The 13,156-nt window shown below is 56.3% G+C and overlaps 1 protein-coding gene, 1 long non-coding RNA gene and 1 other non-coding gene across 9 annotated transcripts in view; 2 read left to right on the forward strand and 1 right to left on the reverse strand.

Moving 5' to 3' along the window:
- The window catches only part of LOC132658506 (uncharacterized), a 30,989-nt gene extending 26,972 nt beyond the window's left edge, over window positions 1-4,017 (reverse strand). Inside the window, exon 1 of the long non-coding RNA XR_009598242.1 lies at window positions 3,764-4,017. This is a non-coding gene — a long non-coding RNA (uncharacterized LOC132658506). The remainder of the gene's footprint in view (window positions 1-3,763) is intronic.
- Window positions 1-13,156, forward strand: part of CTIF (cap binding complex dependent translation initiation factor) — a 326,137-nt gene that overhangs the window by 232,670 nt on the left and 80,311 nt on the right. The window lies entirely within an intron of this gene.
- On the forward strand, window positions 12,328-12,399 carry TRNAS-GGA (transfer RNA serine (anticodon GGA)). Its single transcript has one exon. It is a non-coding gene; the product is annotated as a tRNA-Ser (tRNA).

Genomic DNA, 13,156 nt, shown 5'->3' on the forward strand with positions numbered 1-13,156 from the left:
TTTATGAAGTGGAACTCGGGAGCCACTGTTGAGCCATGACTTCCTAAGATTAAAAATCATAGAACAGTATAGACTTGAAGGAGCTATAGATTATCCATCCAACCCATTCATATCATAGGTGAGAGACTAGAAGCCCAGGGAGGTTAACAAAAGCCCTGCTTTAGGGAGATCTGGATGCTGGGTTATACGGTGTCATGGTTGGAAATCCGGTAGATAGAGGACCAGGGGTTTTAAGTGACCGTGGTTGTCGCTTTCATAAGGAAAGCACACAGTGGTTTGGACCTGCCCCTCAAAGATTCAAACTGCGGTGGCAGGCCTCATTCCCTCTCCTCCAGGGACCTGCTCCCAGCCCTAGGTAGGCAGAACGGTAGCATTTGGCCACTGCCCCCATCACTCAGGAGCTGGAATCTAGCAGGGGGACAGTAGGCTGACGTGGGAGATGTACCCCTCTTCCTTCTGCCAGGCATGGCACAAGAGTCTCCAGGAGCCACCCAGGTAAATCAGTGGGCATCTCTGAACTGAAGCTTCCCAGCCAAAGACGCACAGCCTGGGCTTCAAAGCGGGCACCAAACACATGGACTCCTGGCCACCTGCGGGGAGGATGAACAGGACTCACCTCTTGTGCCCCTGACCCTTGTCTGGATGCCCCATCCACACTGCTGTGGATACCTCTCCCTCACTTTCTCTGCCCATACCCATGTGCCCTGGCGGTGCTCTGGACGCCTGGCACGAGGCAGAGTGATTTATTGGAAGTTAGTGAGTGTGGGGTGGGGCAGAGAGGGTTGGGGGATGGAAACTTTTTAAGCAGCCAGCAAGGGTGGCACACTTGTCTTGAACTCATTGCTTTCAGGGTGGCTGGGTTCCATCTCCACTAGAAGATAAAAGAAGGGATCCGTTTAAGTGGACAGAGGTCACCAGGCATCCCGGGGTGCAGAGTGTGATGCAAGAACGCAGGTGGGGGCTCACCCATTCTTCAGTTACTCCTTAGCCAATTGGCCTCCTGTGACTGATCCAACCCGTCTTTGTTGCTGCTCAGCTTTTCTCCAGCTGCAGAGAGCGGGGGCTGCCTCCACTTATGGGCTTCTCGTCGCTCTGGCTTCTCTTGTTGCGGAGCGCAGGCTCTGGGGTTCATGGGCTTCAGCAGTTGCGGCTCCCGGGCTCTAGAGCACAGCTCAATAGTTGTGGCCCACGGGCTGAGTGGCTTCGCTGCATCTGGGATTGTCCCAGATCAGGGATCGGGGATCTAACCCATGTCTCCTGCACTGGCAGATGAATTCTCCACCACTGAGTCACCAGGGAAGTCCCCTAGTTTCTTCTTGCTCCAGACCTGTCCCTGTCGGGTGGCCTGTCTGTCCCAGAGAGGTTGTGTGACCCTCAGCCAGGAAGCAGGGGCTGGGCTGTATGGCCCCTTGAAGTCACCTTCCAGCTCGGAGCTCTTGCTGCAGCCTGAGAACCATCAGCATAGGGAGTCTGCCCTGGGAGCCCGAAGTTCAGAATTGGGGCTTTGTGCACACCCAGAATCTCCATCCCTTGTTGCCTCCCACCCAGCATGCTGAGTCTTCAAGGAACAGCAGTGCCAGCCCCTCCTGGCCCCTCCTCAACCCTAGTTCCGGCCGGAAGTGCTGGGAAGAAGGTGGGCCCCTTTAGAGGGAGTAGGCTGTGACCTGCAGGGAACCAGCTTCACTTGACCCTTGGGTGGCCTTTGAGATCCCAGTTCACAGAGGGAAAGAAGCTTCAGGTCACTTGGAAACATGGAGACAGGTATGTCCAGCCAGCAGCAGTGCCCTGTGGCCCCCTGCCTGCCAGGGATGGCTGTTCAGCTCATCCCCTTCAGGAAGCCCCTTGCTCCCAAATCATCCCACTCTTGACAGTGCAGCTTGGATCAAATAATGTCCCAGAGGACCACTAAGCAGAGGGAGCCCAGAGGACCACCACGCTGCTGCCACGCACTGCCATCCAGCTCGGCTGCCGAGCAGGGGCAATACCAAAGGATGGCGGGCTTGGGTGGTATTCGGGGGTGGCTGGGCTCCAGCTAAAGCTTAGGAATATCTCTCTATAATTGGAGTCAGTGCATTCCTGGGCAGCTGCATGCACATCGGAGCTCCACACTCCCCATTGACCCCATCAGACAACAGTCACTGCATTACTCTGGGTGTTGAAAATAGTCTGATTGGAACAGTATCTCTGATGTGGACTTAGAAGCAGAGTCACCTGGAATTCAGCCTGCAGGCTCCAGAAACTTGCCCTTGATGACGTCCTGCCGTGTTGCATAAGGAATCGTTGACAAAGCCCAGAGTCCAACACCTACCTCCTGACCCTGGTTCTGGTGTGTCAGCTGGTGACTTTGGGCACACCTCTCAGTCAGTCCTAGCTGCCCTCCACTTACTCTTCCATTAAGTGAGGGTAATCATACCTGCTCCCTAACACCTGTTTATCCCACAGACGTAATCACTGTTTAAATCCACTGATACACATCCCATTTTGTCCGTGTCCTCTTAAGGCTCCTCCTCCAACAGGAATTTCTGAATTTCACAAAATCATGTTTTTCCTTTTGCCCTTGATGAATCCCATTCATTCAAGGTTCCTAGGAGAGGCCCCACACAGGCTTTCTTCCACAAGCCCAGGGCCCCCCAGGTCATGCTACAGTTTAGGGTTCAGACTGTAGTAGTGCAGATAGCTCAGGATCTGTCCACAACGAAAGCTTGCATGGAGGTCCTGAGATTGGTGTTGAAGCCCTGCTGGGTGTGAGTGCCTAACACTGTTAAATCCCCAGTAAAGCAGGAGCCTCTGGCCTCCATCAGATATTTAGAGGCCTGATGGAAGGGCAAAGCCAGCTCAACCAGAGAACAATTTAGGAAAATCAGAGGAGGGGGCAAGCCCTTTAAGTGCTGGTGTCTGGGGAAGACTTCCTGGAGGAGGTGGCATGAAAGGAAAGGCCGGATTTGGGTGGACCGAGGAAAGTAGGAGGAAGGAGCCAAAGCAAAGGCTTGAGGGTGGGAGCAGCCAAGTGGGGGGCAGTGGGCATGATTGTGCAGGAGAGCGCGGTGGGGTGGCAGTTGTGCACTGTCAGCCTGGCCAAGGCTGCCCAGGCAGCAGCAGGGGGCTCTGCAAGTGTCAGCGAGCCCTGGGGTAAAGCTGCCCAGCCAGGCCATGACCCCAGGTCACGGTCACCACGGGGGCCCATTCATTTGCTGGCACTCACTGGTCACCCTCTCAGGCCAAGGCTGTTTTAATCCAGAACTAAAGCTTCTACCTTCAGATTAGGGAGCTCCCTGCCAGCTTTGGACCCCAGTCGGTCTGGGACCGGAGGCAGGGAGCGCCACACCATCCGGGGCCCCGGGCCAGGCTGCTGGGGGCCCCCAGGGGTCAGGGTTTCACTGAGGCAGATAGTATGGGGCCTGGCACGCGAGGCCGAGAGACGCTGGCTTTCTGGACCAGTCCAGTACCTCGTGGGAGAGGTCAGGTCCCAGCTGCCCACCTGGAGTGACCCACTCAGCCCCTCACTATGGATCAGCTGCCTCCAAGAGCCGTGTAGAGATGCTGCCCACGCACTTAACCACACACACCCATGCACTTAAGTACTGGTGACATCGTATTTTTTGTTAGTCGCTCAGCTGTGTCCAACTCTTTTCGCGACTCCATGGACTGTAGCCTGCCAGGCTCCTCTGTCCATGGAATTCTCCAGGGAAGAATACTGGAGTGGGTAGCCAATCCCTTCTCCAGGGATTCTTCCTGACTGAGGGACTGAACCCGGGTCTCCTACCTTGCAGGTGGATTCTTTATCTTCTGAGCCTTGAGGAAAGCCAGTGTTGCCCCTTCCTTCAGCCTTACGGCCTGCAGGGAACCAGAGGCAGGGCTACCTGTGATGCCTGGGGCTGGACAGGTTCACAAAGCAACCCTCCTCTGCTTCTGCCCCATCCCTCCTCCCCCAGGCACATTTTTTTTCTGGCCTGCCTCAAGGGGTACAGCAGGAGACAGAAAGTCTGAAGCCGGCATCGTGCCTGGCTCCAGGCCTGTGTCCTCATGTGGTCCAGAGGCGTGGTCAGTCTCCCCACCGAGGCAGGGCTCATGGCTCCGCCTTCTCTACTCCCACGCCCTGCGGGTGCCCTGGGGTCATGGAGGTTGCGTGCATGCGGGTCCAGGACCGGAGAGAGCCTGGGAAACTTGAGTGCAGACTAGCGGTGGGAAGAGAAGATGGGGCGCTGCTCAGAGGTGGGGGACTCGAAGGTGCCGTGCAGGAGGCGCCTGGACTGCAGCCTCCTGGACTCTCACTCCAGCCCTGCCCTTCTCTAGCTGGATGATGGCAGGCCAGCCCGTGGCTTCCTCACCCATAAAATTGGGAGATTAGAAGTAATTTCAAAGGTCCCTTTCACCTCTTTGTTAATCGAAAGCAGACATATGGGGCATACACACGGTGCCTGTTATTGCCCACCGCCACCCGTGGGTTCACCAGTGAGGAGCAGACGCTCCCTGCCGGCAGGGGTCTCCAGTCATGGCCGCTCCAGCCCACCGGTTGAATGTCCAGAGTCATTGGCCACCCGGTGGGCCAAACAGCCTGCAGGGCGCGCCAGTGCGCAAGGCGGGCCTCACCTGCCTGCAGGCCCCTCCCAGTCCACCCCAGCATCTTGGCCTCCTGAGCTTTGCCCCACAGGGCAGTTCAGTCGCTCAGTCGTGTCCGACTCTTTGAGACCCCATGGACTGCAGCATGCCAGGCCTCCCTGTCCATCACCAACTCCCAGAGTTCACTCAAACTCATGTCCATTGAGTTGGTGATGCCATCCAACCATCTCATCCTCTGTCATTCCCTTCTCCTCCCGCCTTCAATCTCTCCCAGCATTAGGGTCTTTTCAAATGAGTCAGTTCTTCGCATCAGGTGGCCAAAGTATTGGGAGTTTCAGCTTCAGCATCAGTCCTTCCTTCCAGTGAACACCCAGGACTGATCTCCTTTAGGATGGACTGGTTGGATCTCCTTACAGTCCAAGGGACTCTCAAGAGTCTTCTCCAACACTGCAATCCAAAAGCATCGATTCTTCGGTACTCAGCTTTCTTTATAGTCCAACTCTCACATCCAGAGATTTAAGCTAAGCCATTTAAGATTTAACCATTTAAGTCACAACGGGATGGTGCCTCTGCTGCAAAGCTACCTTCCAGCAATTTCCAGGCCCAGTGGGCCCCCATCCCTGAGACAAGAAACCTCTGAAAGCTCCCTTCCAGGTCTCTGAGACAGGCTGGCATAGTGTCCGAAGGTTGCTGTCAGGTGTCTTATCTGAGAGCCCTGTTTCCTCCTCCGTCTCAGCCAGGCAGTCACCCTCCAGGCATTTATTGTGCACTGTCTGTGTGCAGACACCGCGAGCCCTATGTACCCACCAGGATACCTTTGCAAGGTGGGCGTTATTTGTCCCGTTCTACGCACGGGTAAAGGAAGTGCCAGAAAGCTTAGGTAACACGCGCCTGACGTCACACAGCCAGTGACAGGAGCGGCACTGGACCCCAGTCACCTGGTGCCCCGTACCCTCCGCAGAGCACGCTGCTGCCTGTGGGCCCCTGTGGGCCAGACGGGTGTTGCATCGGCGGCGCTGGGGCGGCCAGGTAGTGGGTCTGGAGCAGAAGGCAGGTGGCGAGGGGGAAGCGAGATGAGAGAATGCCCTTTAGATGACCTGATCAGAGCCTCCTTCCCTGCAGGCTGAACAGGGACCTGGGTGATCTCCCCATAGTCGTCTAATGGCTGAAAGAATCTGGAGACAGTTTCCAGGCCAGAGCTCAGTGGGTGCCCCGGGCCTGCTGTCCCCTGCCTGTCACAGGGGGGTTGGGTGTAAAGGGGTGTCCCTGTCCACCAGGCTGTCCCCAGCCGGCCTCCGCTTCTCCTCTGTGGCCATCCCACCCCCTGGTCTCCAGCCAGTCACCCTCACGATTCATGAAAAAGGTCAAAGAGAACTCCCTTTGATTTGATTTGCTCCACTTTGTGGCCCCAGGGGCTGGAGGCTGCAGCCCAGGGTCATAGTGGATCCTGATGAGTGGGCACCGCTGGTGTCCTGGACACCTGGGCCTCTGGGGAGCACGTGTCTGTGTGCAGCCCTGTGGTCAAGGGCAGCTGGAGTTTCCCATGACAGGCTGCAGCCACGAGAGCCCAAGGAAGTAGATCATGTCTCAGATGAGGCTTCGTGCCTCCATCACCTCTCTAGACCAGAGGGAGGGGTGGCAGCACTTCTAATGGGTGCACCACCACCCGCCCCCCCCACCCGCCCCCCCCCCCCCCCCCCCCCCCCCCCCCCGCCCCCCCGCCCAGCCTGAGAGGAAGATACTTCAGGCTGGCGAAGTGAGAAGGCAGAAGACAGAGCGCGCGCCTACATGCGGCCTTGTTGCTAAAGCTCTAGATTATTAAGCAGTGAGGACCCTGGGGTGTGAGCCGAGGCAGCCAGGTTGCTCAATCCCAAAGGAGCCCTTCTAAGGTTTCCCCGGCACCCAGCCCAGAGTGTCACCCCGGAGAAGGAGCCACACTGTGAAAAAACCTTCGCTGCTACCACCATGCCTGACCTTTTTTCTTTTTTAAAAAACTCCCCCTATACAGCTTGATTTACAGTGACCCCTATACATTTCAGCAGCTGCAGCTTCATTTCAGAATCAGGTTAAGTAGCCCAGAGTTCAAAACCTAAAAGGTCGGAAGGCGGGGGGCTATGGGAAGGCGAGCGACACTTAATACAGCTCATTCCCACGTGGGCCTCTGTGGCCTGGGGTTCGTGAGCATCCTTTCCCTGCAGACTTGTACAGCCTGTACAGACATCGTGGCTCCTCTGCCTGATAAAGAGAAGTTCAAAAACACGGCAGATTGGCACCTGGCACCAGCTCCCCCGTGCTTCCTCTCCCGCCAGCCCCAACAAAAGAGGCAGCCTTCTTGAGAGCTGGTGGGAACGAGAACTCTGAGGGCAAGCATCTGTAGGGGCTTCCCAGGCAGCATGGTGATAAAGGATCTGCCTGCCAGTGCAGGAGATGCCAGAGACACGGGTTCAATCCCTGGGTCGGAAAGATCCCCTGGAGGAAGGCATCGCAACCCACTCCAGTATTCTTGCCTAAAGAATCCCATGGACGGAGGAGCCTGGCAAGCTCTAGAGCCCCCTCTGTGTTCCTAGAGGGCAGAGCTGAGATGGGGCTTCTGTCCCTCCCCTCTTTCCCGCCGCCCCGACCCGGTCCCATCCCACCCTTTCTGGCTGGCACAGCTCTCACATCCTCGGGCCAGACAGCCAATGTTTGTAAAGCCCCCCAGCCCTGCCCTCGAGGAGCTTCTGGCTTTGCAAGCCCCTATTCTTGTTTTCAGGTTCCCAAATGACCCCGAAGTCCTCGCTTGCAGCAATTTTGTTCAGTGGACTCTCTGTTTTTCCCCCTCCTGTCTGCTCTACCCTCCCAGCGCCTCCTGGCTCTGGCCCCAGCGCCAGCCCCTGTCTGTCCCTGCAAACACAAGTCAGCTGTGTGTGCAGACAAAAGCCGTGCGTCGCAGCGGGGGCCGGGCCCGCAGAAGGGACATTTCCAGGGAACTCTGGGGGCGGCGGCTGGGAGGGCAGAGGCGACTGTCTGATAGCAGGGACTCGGCGTCACCGTCTAGGGGACTTGGCCGGGCCCCAGGGGCCCGCGGCTGTGGGTGGTGACTGGGAGAGGCGGCCAGGCTGGAAGAAATCTGCTGTGTGAGAAGTGTAGGAAATGGGCTGGAGGGGACAGATAACAGCCCGTTCTCTGTGTGTCTGTGTGCGTCTGTGTCTGCCGGCCAGGGTGGCTGGAGCCAGGCGGTCTGAGGCCGTATCTAGTGAGATTTTTGTCCTGGGTTGTGAAAGTGACCTATGGAGCCAGCAGCAGGGTTCAGGGCCTGGGAGACAAGACATGTGGCCCTGCCCTCCCCTCCCCCTTGTCCTGTGTTCCTGTCGATGTCCCTCTGTCCCCTCTTGCCAAAGAGCGCGGGAGGGGGTGCAGCAAGAGGGAACATTCTTGCACTGTGAACGGTTTAAGGCCTGGGTTTCGGTCTTGATTATATCAGTACTTTGACATATGAACTTGGATACCTCCCCTCATATTTCTAGCTCTCGGTCTTATTGGCTGTAAAATGGGGATTATTTTTATATCTGCCCTGCACGTTGCTCCGGGTGGTCGGAAAGCTCTTACGAAATAAGGACGTGAAGACAGTTTGTAAACCGTAAAGGGGTCAGACTGGTTTTTGAATGCTGGAGCTGCTGAGCAAAGGCTGGGCTGGAGAAAACTGGTGGGGAGGGGCAGAGGGGAGGGCGCTTGGCGGTCCGTGGCCCCCTGCCAAGGGTGGGCCCTGCGGGAACGGGCTCCAGGGCAGGCAGGGAGGCGGCAGAGGCTCTCGGCAAATGCTGGTGCCAGTCACAGGTTTGCCAAGATGGAAGGTGGTCTGGGTTGGGCACCCACTTCTCCTAGGAGAAGGCAGGGCTGTGCGAAGCCCTCACCCCATCAGGGGCACAGGGCATTCGCCTAGCCTGGAGGATAAAGTCCAACAGGTCGTAGAGGGGCGAGGGGGAGCTTTGCGTGTCTTTCCTAACATATGCTGACCCCGCAGAAGCCAGGTCACTGTGTCCCCTCACCCCCTCCCCATCCTGACCTGGAGTTCAGCCGTCCCTGGTGTGGAAAGTACGAGAAGGAGCTGGCAGGGAGGGCCGACAGGACTGCTAGGCTGAGAGAAGCTGAGCTATTTAAAGCGTGCAGCGAGCACCCTGGGGGCGTGAGTGCCACCCACCCCCACGGCCCTCTCGGCATTCAGCTCTCCCCTTCCTTGGCTGGATACCAAGCCCACGGGGCACCCAGAGGCTGCAGGTCAGATGCCAGGGGCTCCGGGGCTGGCAGGGGAGGCCGGCTCCCCCTCACTCCAGGGCTTGGGTTCTCTCTTGGGGCCTCCTGGCTGAGTTGGCGGGGCCACACAGACTTCTTGGCTCCCTGTGCCTTATAAACGGGGCTGGGGACGCGTGGGGAGCTTAGAGGAGGAATGCCCGGCGCCTGGGGCCCAGGGCAGCTGCTGCCTGCCCGCCCGCACCCCCGCCCCTGCCAGCCATTGGCCACCCCGCTACCTGATTTGGGGAACCAGAGCCAGCTGGGGCAGCGTTGGAAAGTGGGGAACTTTGCTGAGTGCATCCTGCCCCACGGCTCGGGCCCGCCTTCCCAGTGCACCCCACGTTACAGAGGGTCTTCTGCTTTCTGCCTGGTTGACCTTCTCCTATCCTGTGTCCTCACCCCTTAGTGACTGATGCACTCGCGGCCCTGGCTCTCCTTTCCTGGGTCTGAAAGGCCGCTCAGCGCCTCGGCCCGGAACAGGGACTGGCAGGGGGCCCGTTAGACACAAGGACCACGCAGGCCCCTGCATGTGTACCAGCTGGGAGAGCCATTGTTGAGGGGTTCCCCAGTGCCGAGCCTCAAACCAAAGCTGGTCTACACTGCAAGCCACACCAGCAAGCTTTACGTAGGATGTGATTTGAGCGGTTGCCAGCTGCCCTGTCCGGAAAGGACTGGCCACTGTTCTCAGACTGCATCCTTCCTACTATCTTGGCATTAAATTGTCCTTTCTTTCATGAAATGATGGATGAAAACTTTTTTAGAAAACATCCGTAGCAAAATAAAATGTTGGCCACCCTCAGATTTCACAGGTCCAAGAAATCCGGGAGCCCAGGCTCAGAGCCCTGGTTGGTATCCAGGACAGCACAGTTCATATCAGGTACCCGGCAGTCCCGGGCCTGGGGAGCCCAGGCCTGCAGGCCCACTGGGGGCAGGGGGTAGGGGGAGAAATTGATGAGTGAGGGGGTATAGCATGGGGAGCAAGGCCGGCACTCCCGAACCTGGGAGTCTCAGCCTGACACTAACTTGGAGCTTCACAGCTGGAGTGTCCAGCCCAGCCCAGCCCTCCCACTCTGTTCTCTTGGCGAGAGACGCATCCTTCCATTCAATGGGGATTCAGTGTGCCAGCTGCCTTGCCCGTCAGGGGCCTCGTCCAGCTGAGCACGGCACGTTGACCCCTGCCCTCTTGAACTCTGACCTCAGTCACCAGGTCAGCACACACTCAAGCTGCCTGATCCCCTCTGGCTCCCATGCGTCACTCTCTTCCCCCACCTCTCTCGAGGGCCTTCTGTGCATCTTAACGTCGCTGCGTGTGTGGACTGATCTGTGACCTTTTCCACACGGAGAGTCATCCGTGTGTTAGCTGAGCACCTGCTGCGTGCCAGCAGTGTGCTAGCGGGAAAACCGAAGAGACCCTCTGCCGCCACTGGGTTCCTTACAATCCAACATGCACCCTTACAATCCAACGGGCCGTGCACGCAGATAAACCAGGAACTGCCAACCACAGTCCTGAGTGCTGTCCCAGAGGCCGATGCTGGCCAGCCAAACAGCTGGAGAAGGAAGCACTCACATGGCGGATACTGGAGACTGGTACTCAGGGGAAGGGATGCCCAGTGGCTGGCTGGGGGCTTCCAGATGAAGTGTGTGTGTGAGTCACTCGGTCGTGTCCTACTCTTTGCGACCCATGGACTGGATAGCCTGCCAGGCTCCTCTGTCCATGGGATTCTCCAGGCAAGAACACTGGAGTGGGTTGCCATTTCCTATTCCAGGGGATCTTCCTGATCCAGGGATCCAACTTGAGTCTCTTGTGTCTCCTGCATTGGCAGGCAGCTTCTTTACCACTAACACCACCTAGGAATCCCAATGGCTGCTTTAAGTAACTGCAAAATTAGGAAAAGTCATCTGCAAAAAGCTGACTTGGGGTGCCCTTTCATGAAGCACCCTAAGGTGGTCTTGATGTGTCCTGAGGCCCCTCTGCTACTGCCTTTACTCCCAAGAAGGCTCCTGGGACCTCCAGGCTGGGGGAGAATTTCCCCCTATGCACACATCCATCACCTGCAGAAACCCACCCCCCTGCATATAGTTCTCCTTCTGAAGTAGACAAGGAGCCTGGCCTAATCATCAGGCCACTGGGAAGAGTGAAAGGCTTTCAAAAGCCAGGATCCCCAGAGACCAAACCCAGTAAAGGGGCAGTGAGGGGACTGGGAGGATACTGAAGAGACTGCCTGGGACTCAGAACCAGGCTGTGGTTCATTGGCTTTGCCGTGGAAGAGCTATGACCTCGGTGTCAGCAACAGCAACAGCTGCCCTTTACTGAGTTTGCACACAGTACTTTGGCACCACCCAGGAACTCTGGATATGCCGGGACCCAGGCTATACCCCAGACCAATTGAATCACCATCTCTGGGGCATGGGGCCTGGGGCTTGGGCACCAGCCTTGTTCAGATTTTCCCAGATGAGTCCACTATACAATCAAAGTTGGGAACCGCTAACTTTAAATCTATTCACAACCTAAAAGTTGAGAGTTATATTTTATTTGTTGGGAAGTTTTAGGACTTAGCCCAGGAGACAATATCTCAAGTAATCCTGAGAGGACTGCTCTGAGGAGGTAAGGAGAGGAGCCAAGTTATATACAAGTTTTGCAGCAGAAGTTCAGGTAGTCGCAACATCCAAAGTTTACTGTTAATTAAAGAAAACCAGATAACCCAACTTAAAGAATTTAATGTTTCTGTGTATGAGAAGATGTAAGAGTCTGGACTCACTGAAATCATTCCTGTGAAATGCACCTTGGCTATCTGGGGGCAGTATCTGGTTTTCACATCCTGAGTTCCTTGGGGTTCACCATAGGGAGTGGCTGCAGTCTGATAACTACTAGATGGAAGGTATTCTCCTTCCTGAATTCCCTTTGGGCTCACTGGCTCACATTGGAAGGCTGCAATCACTGTTGATTATGACATCCTTGTTTATTGATATGGCAGGAAATGCTCAATTTCGCAGAATGAAAGCCCCAGATATTGCACTTAGGAGTTATAGGTTAAGAGTGTCCTCAAAACAACTCTGCCAGGTTTTATGAATGAAGAAGCTGAGGCTCAGAGAGTTTGGAGAGCTTATTCACCATCTTTGAGGCTCTCTCTCAAAGATGCCTATTACTCTTCCTCCACTGCAAGGCTGGATATATCTGCGCAGACATCATGCAGCATGAGGGAGGGACAGGGAGCGAAGGAGGGGGTCAAGTGAGCAGGTTTTTGTAGCCTGGAGAGAAGAGGAGTTTCTGGTGTTCGGGAGGGGGCTGCAAGCCTAAGGTCTCTACAGCTCCCCTCACAGGGCAGAATTGACCCCCACCCTGGGGACTGGAGGGCCATCTGGCTCTGCTTGAACCTAAGCATCAGTGAGCAGATATCTATAGGGGGCCCCAGGCAGAGCAGTGAGCATCGTAAGAGCATGGCTGGACTCGGAAGCTCCACTCCTGCCTCAGTTTAAACCCCATCTCCAGCGCTCACCCTGGTGGCTCAGAGGTTAAAGTGTCTGCCTGGAATGCAGGAGACCCAGGTTCAATCCCTGGGTTGGGAAGATCCCCTGGAAAAGGAAATGGCAACCCACTCCAGTACTCTTGCCTGGAGAATGCCATGGAAAGAGGAGCCTGGTAGGCTACAGTTCATGGGGTGGCAAAGAGTCGGACATGACTGAGCGACTTCACTTTCCTTTCACTTTCCAGCGCTCACAGGGCAGGTGACTTCATCCAGGGGACCTGATCGTTCTGTCTTTGTTTCCTCATCTGCATAATGGGGACACTGGTAGAGTTACTACGAGAATGAATTGAGACACTGCATGTAAGGATTTTAAAGCGCTGCCTGGCAGGCACATAGTAAACACTCAACAAATCCCAGATGCCCTAAGGATTACTGCTGTCATTATGCAGTTTTCCAGTGCCGAGCAGAAACTAGAGAGAGACGTGGGCCAGCCTTGGTGTTTCTCCTTTGATCTTACCTACTGTTAGCTAGAAGATCAAAACCCGGGGCAGAGAGTCAAGACTGGAACTCTAAAGGGAGAGAAAGGGTCCAGCCCCACTCTCTTCCCTCCTCAGCCTCTTCCCAGCCCAGCCCAAGGGGCCTTCTTCCCCTGTCCACCCCATGATCATTGCCACTTCCACCCCGCAACCATTGACTCTAGAGAAGCCTGCTTGGGGGCAGGGGCTGGACTAGATGACCTAGTGTCCCTTTCCTCCCTGCACTGCAGTCAATCTGCTTTCTCTCACCGTGTCACTCAGTCTGCGTCCTGCTGGGGACCATAGCCGATCCATCATGCTGGTTCAGCCAGCAGCCTGGGA

Source organism: Ovis aries, chromosome 23 (genome assembly GCF_016772045.2).
Source record: "Ovis aries strain OAR_USU_Benz2616 breed Rambouillet chromosome 23, ARS-UI_Ramb_v3.0, whole genome shotgun sequence".
In the NCBI taxonomy this organism is placed as follows: Eukaryota; Metazoa; Chordata; class Mammalia; order Artiodactyla; family Bovidae; genus Ovis; species Ovis aries.